This window comes from Schistocerca cancellata, chromosome 7, assembly GCF_023864275.1.
Source record: "Schistocerca cancellata isolate TAMUIC-IGC-003103 chromosome 7, iqSchCanc2.1, whole genome shotgun sequence".
NCBI lineage: Eukaryota > Metazoa > Arthropoda > Insecta > Orthoptera > Acrididae > Schistocerca > Schistocerca cancellata.
The window spans coordinates 77,591,438-77,603,445 of record NC_064632.1 but is presented as its reverse complement, the minus strand read 5'-3'; positions in this window follow the sequence as shown (position 1 = coordinate 77,603,445).

Here is a 12,008-nt window from a genome sequence, read left to right as displayed (position 1 = left end):
TGAACTCTGTCTATAAATGTACTACTCATTATATGATTGCAACTGATTTGGTGAGAGACACTTTGCTGAAAACTAATAAGGTAAAAATGCAGCTTATTTCGAACACAGAATAACTGCAGTTCGTTGAGAGAATTCTCAGAGGTGGTGTAGTTCACTGTACCAATAGATATGCTGTCGCTAAGCATAAGTTCATGGCCGTTTATAAATAAGATTATCAATATTTCTTCCTTATGTGCAATGTAAATGTTATCTCCAACTGGACTATGATGTTACACCAACCAATCTTTGTTTAAGCATGACTGTCTGTCTGTGGACAGTTTTCACGTCATTACCACACGAGATGAATCAGACAACGGTTACGTTTCACTAGTAGGCCTTAAACATCCAGAGAAAAATTCAAATGGCTCTGAGCACTATGGGTCTTAACTTCTGAGGTCATCAGTCCCCTGGAATTTAGAACTACTTTAACCTAACTAACCTAAGGACATCACACACATCCATGTCCGAGGCAGTATTCGAACTTATGACCGTAGCGGTCGCGTGGTTCCAGACTGTAGCGCCTAGAGCCACTCAGCCACAGCTGCCGGCAAATATCCAGAGAATATTCATGAATTTCCTTCAGACATATCATTACAGCCAAATAAAATGGCACCTCCAAGTACGAAAGTATCAGGAGATCCGAAGTATCTGATTTCAACATTGTAAGATAAGACTTATTTAATTGATTGCAGAAATTTAAAGCAGCGCCCGAACTATAACCTTATTCTAAGGAAAATATATCAAATATTACCACATTAACCTCAGTGGATGAAACATGCATCGATGGTAATGCTGAGAAAAGTATGAATGCAAAAAGAAAAAAAAGAGTGATCAGAAGCTAGTACCACGTTGCAAAGGTGGTTAAGGACTTGTTCCTCTGATTACGAATTATGAGACGAAATTTCAAGCGCAGTGTCGCGTTTGAGGAAAATTCATTTAGTATTGCATTAAGATGATTGACCATTAGTTTTTGAATCACCTAAATACAGGAATGGCAATTTTAGATACGAGGGGCATTCAATAAGTAATGCAACACATTTTATTTTCCTCTGCCAATTCCAGTTGGAAATATGTGAATGTCTTGTGTGACAGTGTGGTGTATTCCTGCGTCAGTCTCTACATTTTCATGAAGCTCCAGCAGGTGGCAGCGCTGTACGCAGTCTTCGAAACGGAGTCTCTAACGAAAATGCGTTCCAATCGGAGATTTATAATTGAGTTTCTTTCGGCGGAAAGCCAAAACATCGCTGACATTCATACGCTCATACGGAATATCTACGGAGACTTGGCAGAGAACAAAAGCACGGTGAGTCGTTGGACGAAGTGTCTGTCATCATAGCAAAAAGAGTCGAGTAAATCTGTACAATTTCCCATCTGCCGACCGGCTGCACGCAGCTGTGACTCCTGCGATGTTGGAACGTGCGGACACCCTTACTCGAGGTGATCGACGGTTCAACACCTCGCTGCGCAACTGGACGTCTCTGTTTGTAACGCTGACACACTCGTGCACCGTTTGGGGTATTCAAAGATGCGTGCCCTATGAGTTCTTCGTCGCCTAACAGGAGAGCATAAAGAGCATCGTGACAATTTTTTATCGAACACAATTAGAGGCTATGAAACGTGGGGTCATCGCCTCGAACGGGAAACACACCACTCCTCCTCCGAAGGAAAAGTTTGAAGCAGCACCCTGAGCCGTTAAAGTCATGGAGCCGTGCTTCTGGTACTCTGAAGGTGATATTCTGTTTGATGTCCTCTGGTAGCGTTCCCGCTTCCCACGCCCGGGTTCCCGGGTTCGATTCCCGGCGGGGTCAGTGATTTTCTCTGCCTCGTGATGACTGGGTGTTGTGTGCTGTCCTTAGGTTAGTTAGGTTTAAGTAGTTCTAAGTTCTAGGGGACTGATGACCATAGATGTTAAGTCCCATAGTGCTCAGAGCCATTTTAACCATTTGATGTCCTCTGCCGGGATGCAGCGATCAACTCTGAAGTGTGATGTTGCTATCATCATAAAATTGAAAAAACGACTTCAGTGGGTTCGTTGCCACAAAAATGCAAACATTCTTCTCCTCCTCCATTAGAACGCAAGGCCATACAGAACTCTGCGCACCAGAGAGGAGATCACAACGCTTCACTGGACTGTTCTTCTAGATCCGTCCTACAGCCCGGATGTCACACCTTCTGATTTCCCTTTGTTTGGCAGAGTGAAGAAAGCACTCCGCGGGAAGCGGTAAGTGGATGATGGTGAGGTTGTTGATGCAGCAAGACACTGACTCCGACATCGACCAGTAGTGTGGTATCAAGCAGGCATACAGGCGCTACCATTGACGTGGTGTAAGGCCGTAACACTGAACGGAGATTACGTTGAAAAATAGTACATTGTAGGCAAAAGAGTGGGAAATAATACGGTGTATTGTAATCTTGACTAAAACCGACATACTTTCAGAAAAAGATGTGTTGCTTTACTTATTGAACGCCCATCGTATTTTTAACACGCTTCTTGAGGATCTCCACAACGGCTACAAGTGACGAAATTTGAGACGAAAATGTTAAAATGTGTTACACAGACACAGGCAGTTTCATATGTTATATAACTACCTCAAATATTTGTGATATATACTCCAGTAATAGCATTTATAGCATCCCAAGCATCAACAGAAAGAAAGTCGGTTGAACTGTAGATCAGTTACCAGGGTACATTATTACAGAATTCACAGAACTGAGAGCAAAAATGTATGTTCTCGAAACTTAGACAAAAAGTGGTTCAAATGGCTCTGAGCACTATGGGACTCAACATCTGATGTCATCAATCCACTAGAACTTAGAACTACTTAAACCTAACTAACCTAAGTACATCACACGCATCAATGCACGAGGCAGGATTCGAACCTGCGACCGTAGCAGTCGCACGGTTCCAGACTGAAGCGCCTAGAACCGCTCGGCCACCACAACCGGCTGAAACTTAGACGCAATGTGCAATGCATAGAGCGAAAGGTCTAGAAGACCTAAGCAAACACACTTACTGTTGATGTATTATGAACATGTAACGAAAAACTTCCGTAATATGTAAGGAGCTAAATGTATCAGTGTTTTTATTGTGACCAACACCTATCAAACCAGTATGAACCTGCTTCGCAAACATACGTGTGTGTACTCGCCTGGATGGTATCACATGATAACTTCTGTCACGTGGGTTCTTTGTAAGACAGTGTAAGGACTTGGCTGCATGCAAATAAGGGATGTATGTACCTGTTCCAACGTCCACGGCGTACAATTAGACAACTACCCTCACGACTGGATTGGAATAATATCTTGCAACGCCAATAATCAGCATGATCAGCTCCTTGATTGAACAATTTCCGAAAAAAGAATGTGACTATGGGAGGAGTTGAAAATGTGATTGGACAGTAAAATAGTGAAATGTGACTGGGAGAGTTAAATGTGCGTAACACAAATAGCTTACGTGCTTCCTGACTGGCCTGTCTCGAAAGATACTCTTTGATTGGTCTATTTCCAAGAAAGGGGGGGGGGGGGGACTGGCTTTGTTTAGGAAGGAGGGAACGGGGTAGGGGAGGGTTGGTGAGATAGTGAGACTTGGAGCGGACGGTAACGGCATGAAAACGGCAACGGTGGTATGGGGGGGGGGGGGGGGACAGGGAGGAGTGTATAAGTGAAGTTCAAAAGTCAAATTTGGTCTAGAATTCCTGTTGCTCTTTCCCCATGATGTATTGCGTACTATGCTGTCTTAATGAATCTATTAGTCATCGAAACAATAAGTCATTTCGGCCGGCCGCGGTGGCCGAGCGGTTCTAGGTGCTTCAGTCAGGAACCGCACGACTGATAGGATCGCAGGTTCGAATCCTGCCACGGGCATGGGCGTGTGTGATGTCCTTAGGTTAGTTAGGTTTAAGTAGTTCGAAGTTCTAGGGAACTAATGACCTCAGATGTTAATTCCCACAGTGCTCAGAGGCATTTGAACCATTAAGTCATTTAGAAAACACTCTGTACGATCGCAGTTCGCTTCATAATATCGTCACTGCCGTACAGTCTGTAATCTAGGAAAATGGATTGTACTTGTTCACCTGAATCTACAGTTTGCATGATGTCGGGAATAAATAAAGGAAGGTGTGTTTCGCAAGTGTCATTTTTCCTACTGAATGCAAGCACTACTAGTTAAGGTGTAGTGCTGATGATAGTATGAGCGCTGAGGGTCTGTGGTACTTTTCTGACTTGCCTCCTGAAGGTGGACTGCGGCCGTACCACCACTACTTCAGTATTCCGTTGGCGGCGATGTAGACAACCTGGGCCAAGCCGCCACCGCGTGCTTGGACGGCTGAACGCTCCCCGAGGAACCCGCGGTCCGCTACGACTGAATTATACCAGCGCCGACGTGACAATGGCGCTGGGATTTATACCGCTGCCCAACTCTCTCTCTGTCTCTTTCTCTCTCTCTCATACTCACTCACTCACTCACACACACACCACACACACACACACACACACACACACACACACACACACACATAATCCGGTCGTTCTCGGAACTGCTTTATATAATAAAACGACGCTCATGCGGAAATAACTTCTGCGCCGCGGATATATCCTTGAAGGCTATAAGTCATGGGATAAGGCGCCTCCAGTCTCGCTATGAAGAAAGCAGTGTGTCGCACTCCCAGGCAGTACGCCTGCCACTCACCGAGAAATTCTGCACAGCGGGCTGATGGAGCTCGCAGACTGCTGGATAAGTTCTCCGCCGAGACACTTCTAGAGGAGACTGGCAGAAATCTCGAATAAAACGAAAATAAAAATAAGGCACTCTTAGCCGGACATGTGCTGAGCTTTTTGATTTACAACCTCCAACTCCGAAGCGGAATTAAGTTTCCTGATTTTAAAAAGATGAGAAGGAAAGCTAACATTATAATCGCAAGAAATAAAATGCAGTATGTTCGTTAAGATTTATCATTTGGGCACATCAGCCACAGAAAACAACAGATATTCTACGGAAATCATCGAGCACGGTGGCGCAGTGGCACGAAATTGACTTGTATTCGGGAAGGGAGAAGTTTACATCTCCGCTAGGTTATCATTATTTAGGTTCCCTTGACCTCAATAATTCGCTAATCGAAAGTGTCGTGAAAGAGTACAGTCGGTTTCGCTCCTTATCTTTCGACAATCCGAGCTTGTTCTCGTCTGCAATGACCCCTTCGTCGGCATATAGTTAAATTCTGATCGTCCATCCCTCATTCCTTCAGAAAAAGACTTGTACCAGAGAAACCTGCTTTCAGTGAGTGATGACAGCTGTTGATGAACAAATCATTTAGTACACAAGAAAAACAGGATGGGTACCGATTACGTGCGAAAAGGTTTACTGTTTTCCCAACTGCGTGCGAGAAGTTTCTGTACTACCTCAGCATACACGGCGACTGCGCTCGATGAAGAATGTGATTAACAGGCCAACTCCACGTGAGTTTTTTTATTTACTACCTGGAAATGTTTGCACTGAACTGTTGGTAACACTGTTATCATTAGTAACTTTTTCCGAGTGCTTTATTACAGTGACAAAATTTATGTTCACTGTACCTTCGACTATTGCTGCAATTTTTATCAGTTATTTACAGTTCATGTTTTAAATAACGCTCAGAATATTCCTTGGTATTTTGTATGTTGCATAACAAAACAGCATTTACATACGAAAATGTATTAACTGAAATCGTAAGTTCTTGTGACGATATGAATATTACGTCTCAACCGTCAATAGCGTCCATCATTTTGTGTGATTGCGAAGTAGCTACACACTAGACGTTACACAGGTATGGCCGTTTTCATCAACAGTAGAATGTTGATTTCATTCGACGCAGGTCTATTAGAGGAAATTCAGGCGACAGGGCTATCTTCTGGTTACAAAGAAAATAACACTCCGATAAGTAAATGATTACACTGGCTGTTTAATTGGCAGTTGTTTCTTTCGAAGAAGTCGGCGACGCTCTTCTTGAAGATATAATCAGCATTAAACACGAAAGAAAAAATGTTACATGTTTCACAGGTAATTTGACACCGAACAATCACAGGACGCGGGTTTCCGCTAGAAACTTGGGCTTCCAATACTGTAAGTTACGAAAGAACAACCAGCGAAGAATTTCACAGCATTTCGGCATGAATTTTCAGAGTGCATATCCACATATAAATTATTCTGATAACGCTATCGTTCAGACTCAGACTATCCAACATTAAAATGAATGATACAGAAAGGCTCACCTATCTAACAAGAAACGTGAAAAACTTGTGGAGTATGTGCCGGATTTGATTTTTAAAGCACATAATGGAATTATGACACGCTTGAATTTGTTAACAAACTTTTCTTATTATTATCATAAGTAATGGAAATAATTTCCTTTCTCTTTCAGTACTCTGAACAGTGTCCCACTATGGACAAGAGTATTTTATCAAGCGTTTTTAACCATACCGCTGACTGGTCCTGCTTAGCAGTTACTGAGAGTCCTAAGTCTCAGAAAATAGAACGGGCAAAGTTGCAGAGCCAGTTTAACTTGTGCTTTCCTCCGCGCACAGTTGACTAGACTCAAGAATTGACCGCCACGTGTAGCTGACGTATTTGCAAAAGTGACAGTGGGCGCTACTGACAAAAAGGTGATGTACTTGAGGGCAATAGTATTGAAATGGAAGAGGACGTAGATGAAACTGAGATGGGAGATACAATACTGCGTGAAGAGTTTGACAGAGCACTGAAAGATCTAAGTCGAAACGAGGCCCTGGGAGTAGACAACATTCCATTAGAAATACTGATAGCCTTGTGAGAGACAAAACCGCTGAGGTCATCGATCCCTAGACTTACACACTACTTAAAGTAACTTAAACTAAATTATGCTGAGAACAACACACACACCCATACCCGAGGGAGGACTCAACCTACAACGGGAGGGGCCGCGCAGTCAGTGACACATATATACAAGAAGCAGAAGAGAACGACAAGAATGGAGAACCAAGAAAGAAGTGATTCAATTGAAAAGGGTGTAGCACAGGAATGCAGTCTGTCGGTTCTACTATTCAGTCTATAAATCGACGTCAATAGAAGAAAGATTCAAGAGTGTGACTAAAATTCATGGTGAAAGGATGTCAGTGGTAAGAGTCGCTGAAGACATAGCTGGTGAGCAAGGTGTGTGAGACAGGCGACATACGCTTTGTCTTCAAGAAGAAAATAATATTTCCAATCCCAAAGAAATCAAGTGTTGACAGGTGTGAAAATTACCGAAATATCAGTTTAATAAGTCACGGTTGCAAAATAGTAACAACAATTCTTTACAGACGAATGGAGTAACTGGTGGAAGATGACCTCGGAGAAAAATCAGTTTGGATTCTGTACAAATGTTGGAACACGTGAGGCATTACTGACCGTACGACGTATCTTAGAAGATAGATGAAGGAAAGGCAAACCAACATTTGTAGCATTTTTAGACTTAGACAAAGCTTTTGACAATGCTGACTGGAACACATTCTCTCAAATTCTGAAGGTGGCAGGGTTCCAATACATGAGCGAAAGGCTATTTACAATTTGTACTGAAACTAGATGGCAGTTATAAGAGTCGAGGGGCACGAAAGGGAAGCAATGGTCGAGGAGGGATTCAGACAGGGTTGTAGCCTATCTCCGATGTTATTGAATGTGTATATTGAGCAAGTAGTAAAGGACACAAAAGAAAAATTTGGAGTAGGAATTAAAACCCATGGAGAAGAAATACAAACTTTAAGGTTTAACGACGACATAGTAGTTCTGTCAGAGGCAGCAAAGGCCTGGGAGAGTAGTTGAACGGAGGATAATGGAATGTAGTCGAATTACATCAGGTGATGCTAAGGGATTTAGATTAGGAAATGAGACACTTAAAGTAGTAGATGAGTTTTGCTATTTGGGGAGCAATGTAACAGATGACGGTCGAAGTAGGAAGGATATAAAATGTAGACTGGCAATGGCAAGGAAAGCGTTCCTGAAGAAGGTAAGTTTGTTAACATCGAGTATAGATTTAAATGTCAGGAAGCCGTTTCTGAAAGTATTTGTATGGAGCGTAGCCATGTATGGAAGTGAAACATGGACGATAACTAGTTTGGACAAGAAGAGAATAGAAGCTATCGAAATCTGGTGCTACAGAAGAAAGCTGAAGATTAGATGGGTAGATCACATAACTAATGAGGAGGTACTAAACAGAATTCTGGAATAGAGGAATTTGTGGCACAACTTGACTAGAAGAAGGGATCGGTTGGTAGGACAAGTTATGAGGCATCAAGGGAGTATTGGAGAGAAGCGCGGAAGGTAAGAAGGGTAGAGGGAGACCAAGGCATGAATACAATAAAGAGGATGTAGGTTGGAATAGTTACTCGAAGATGAAGAAGCTTGCACACGACAGAATAGCATGGAGAGCTGCATCTTACCAGTCTCTGGACTTAAGACCACAACATCAATTCTAAGTATTGTTCTGTGTTTTTGAACGAGTGTGAAACGTGGACAATGTGACGGCAAATAGATAGCAACTACAAGCGACCGAAATATGGCTTTCTACAATGCTGTCGACGAACTACTGGACAGAAAGAAAATCTAATGAAGAAGGGAAAACTTTAATAGTTCGAGATTTACCTAGGTACAAAAAATTTTTGAGGAATATATTCGGAGGAGAAAATTTTGGACAAAAGCGACGGTACGGTAAGGAAGAAAACGCTGTAAGATATATTGGAGATTAAAAATTATAAAATTTTCAACAACCAACAAAGAAGTCACTACCAAACAGAGAGTGACGTTCATTAAGAATTAGGAAATGAGAAACCGATTGGTATAAATGACACATATGATTGCTTTGGTGATAATCACACATGGACCTGTCCACAGAAAACTGTGTTTTGATTTAACTTTCTCATTTTGGGAATGAGAAGGAGCTATCTGTTTCACTTGGTGAAGTACTTTGCTGTCATCTTATGGTCTTAAGAAAGTTTTGTTACAAAATATATTCGTTGCGAGGTGGAACCTCATGTCAAGTCATATTAATGAATGAAATGTTACACAGTATGCAAAGATTTGGCTGTAACAAAACATTTAGAATCAAAAAGTATTTTGTGCACCTGCCCATGTCCGCACGCTTAGCGCTCACAGATAACTACTATGGCTTGAAAATCGCAATATGCAGTAAAACGTAATAGTAAATTTGTCTAAGTGGGCTCGACATGTTGCATTCGTTATTGATCCACTTTAGATGGCGTGTATCGTAGAATAGTTGATTTCACCGTGTATCATACGTCATTTCACATTAGCTTGACAACGTTGCACTCATTAATGATTCATCTTAGATGGTGAATGACGTACAACAGTTGATTGTAGCGTACATCCCATCTAAGGTGGATCATCAATGAATGGAAGATGTAGGCTAACGTAAACTGAAGTGAATTTAACTGTATATTGCTGTTTTTAAGATTTTACAGTCATCTGTGAGCGCTACATATCCGGTTAATTGGTTGGCTTGGGCGAGGGGACCAAAGCGCTTCGGTCGCTGGTTTGAATCCAGCCCCGGGCATGGATGTGTGTGACGTCCTTAGGTTAGTTAGGTTTAAGTAGTTCTAAGTTCTAAAAGACTGATGACCTCAGCAAGAAGTGCCATATTGCTCAAAGCCATTTTTGAACAAAGTGCTTTTCGATTGTAAACATTTTAATTCTGACAAACATTTGCATAAGGTGCTACATTTTATCCACTTATACGACAGCTTGACATGAGTTTCCAACTCACAGTAAACACGTTTTGAAAAAAAAATTTCTGAAGACCAAAAGGAGAGGGCACTGTCTGTAGAAACCGGATGCAAAAAATAAAGAATTATTTATGCGATCCTCACTACATGAAGTTTTTTTAACAACTTTCTTTTGAAATTACATCGGTAAACAGCATGTCACTAAACTGGCTGACACTCCGTATTGTTTGATTTATTATTATTGTCAAAACTACACGCTGTAGCATTCTGCATCATCACAGTAGAGTACTGACAAATCCTTGTTGGGTAGTATTAGCTGAAGGACTTTAAACTAATGAATACCATGACAATGTAGTAAACGTGGGTTTTATGAGGACAGAATATCTCAAAAAATAGATTAACACACGCGCTAACTATCATTGCTTCTACTTCTGTGACTTAGCCCCTCAGTGCTACCAATGACTATGCTGTACAGAATAATTTCTTTAGGGTGATCTCAGGACACCAGTGACACAGAAATGCAGAAACTACCAGCTACAGTATCACCAGCGCGCTCCTGAGTAATGGACAGCCAGAGCAGTTTAACAGTACAAACCGAGATATCGACAACAACAAACAGGAAGCCGTAACAGGCCCAAAAGATAGAGCTAATGATTATGCTTTATGAATTTTCTAATAAAGTACTCGCCACTGAGCGATAATACGATTTTAGGACGTTGTTACAAATTTCGACACACTTCTTTCCTTATTGTGATGAATACTTTCGTGTATAGCTGCTGGGATTAATGAAGAAGTATTTGCCTAAGAGTGTTAGTGACTGACATCTAATGTTAGCCCAAGATTGGGTGAGATTTCATTATATAATTTAATCCTGGTTTACGACAATGTTAATAATTATGAGATAGTAACATTTCCCTATCGACTTTCTGTATTTTCCGAAAACGAAAGATTCTCGAAAACTGAATAAGGTTGAATGCCTTCCGCCACTATTCACTATAAGCTGTTGGTTCATAAGAAACCACAAACCCCATTTGATGCCATGAAATGTTACCCCCTTTGCCTGACTGACTCGTATGTGAATAAACGCAGTCTTAATAAGTTTCGCAGTGGTAAAGATTTTCGAAAAAGCGCAAGTGAGTAAGAGATGACTGGGAAGCATGGTAAGCGGGTGGTTTTACGAGACCGAATCAAGTAGTTGAAATGAATCTTATAGATACAACTTGTATATCGCAATTGTTCTTGCTCTCTTTATGTTATAATACCTAAGTGAAAATACATGAGCGAAAGTGATAGCAGAATGATTAATCTCAAAATTCCTCCTCCGCGCCAACCTCTTCATCGCATAGCAGCACTTGCAGCCCACAACATAAATTATTTTTTGTATTTATACTAATCTCTGTCTTTCTCTATAGTTTTACCCTGTACGACTTGCTATATTACAACTGAAGTTATTCCTCGACGTCTTTAAAGTTGTCATACCATCATGTCGCTTCTTCTTGTCAGTGTTTTCCATAAGTTGCTTTCTTCGCTGATTTTGCGCAGTACCTCCTCATTCCTTGTTTATCAGTGCCCCTAATTTCCAACATTGTTTTGTGGCGCCACATCTCAAAAGCTTCAATTCTCTTTTGTTTCGGTTTTCCCACTGATAGCGAATCGCTAGAATGCAAAACGTAAATTTTCAGAATTTTTTCCCTCACATAGCCCTTTGTCTGATAGCAGAAGACTTCTCTTGGTCATAAATGCACTTTTTGCTTAGTAGTCTGCTTCTTACGTGCTCCTATTACCTTCCGTCGTTGGTTATTTTGCTTCCTAGGTAGCAGAATTCCTTAACTGCGTCTATTTCGTGACCCCCCCTCGCGAATTCCAATGTCAAATTTGTCTCTTTTCTCATTTCTGCTACTTATCAGTGCTTTCTTCTTTATCTATTTACTCTCAGTCCCTATTCAGAGAGCCGGCCGTGGTGGTCTAGCGGTTCTGGCGCTGCAGTCCGGAACCGCGGGACTGCTACGGTCGCAGGTTCGAATCCCGCCTCGGGCATGGGTGTGTGTGATGTCCTTAGGTTAGTTAGGTTTAAGTAGTTCTAAGTTCTAGGGGACTTATGACCTAAGATGTTGAGTCCCATAGTGCTCAGAGCCATTTGAACCATTTTGAACCCTATTCTGTACTCAATGGACTGTTTATTCCACTCAGGAGATCCTGCCATACTTCTTCACTTTCAGTAAGGGAAGCTATGTCTTCAGCGA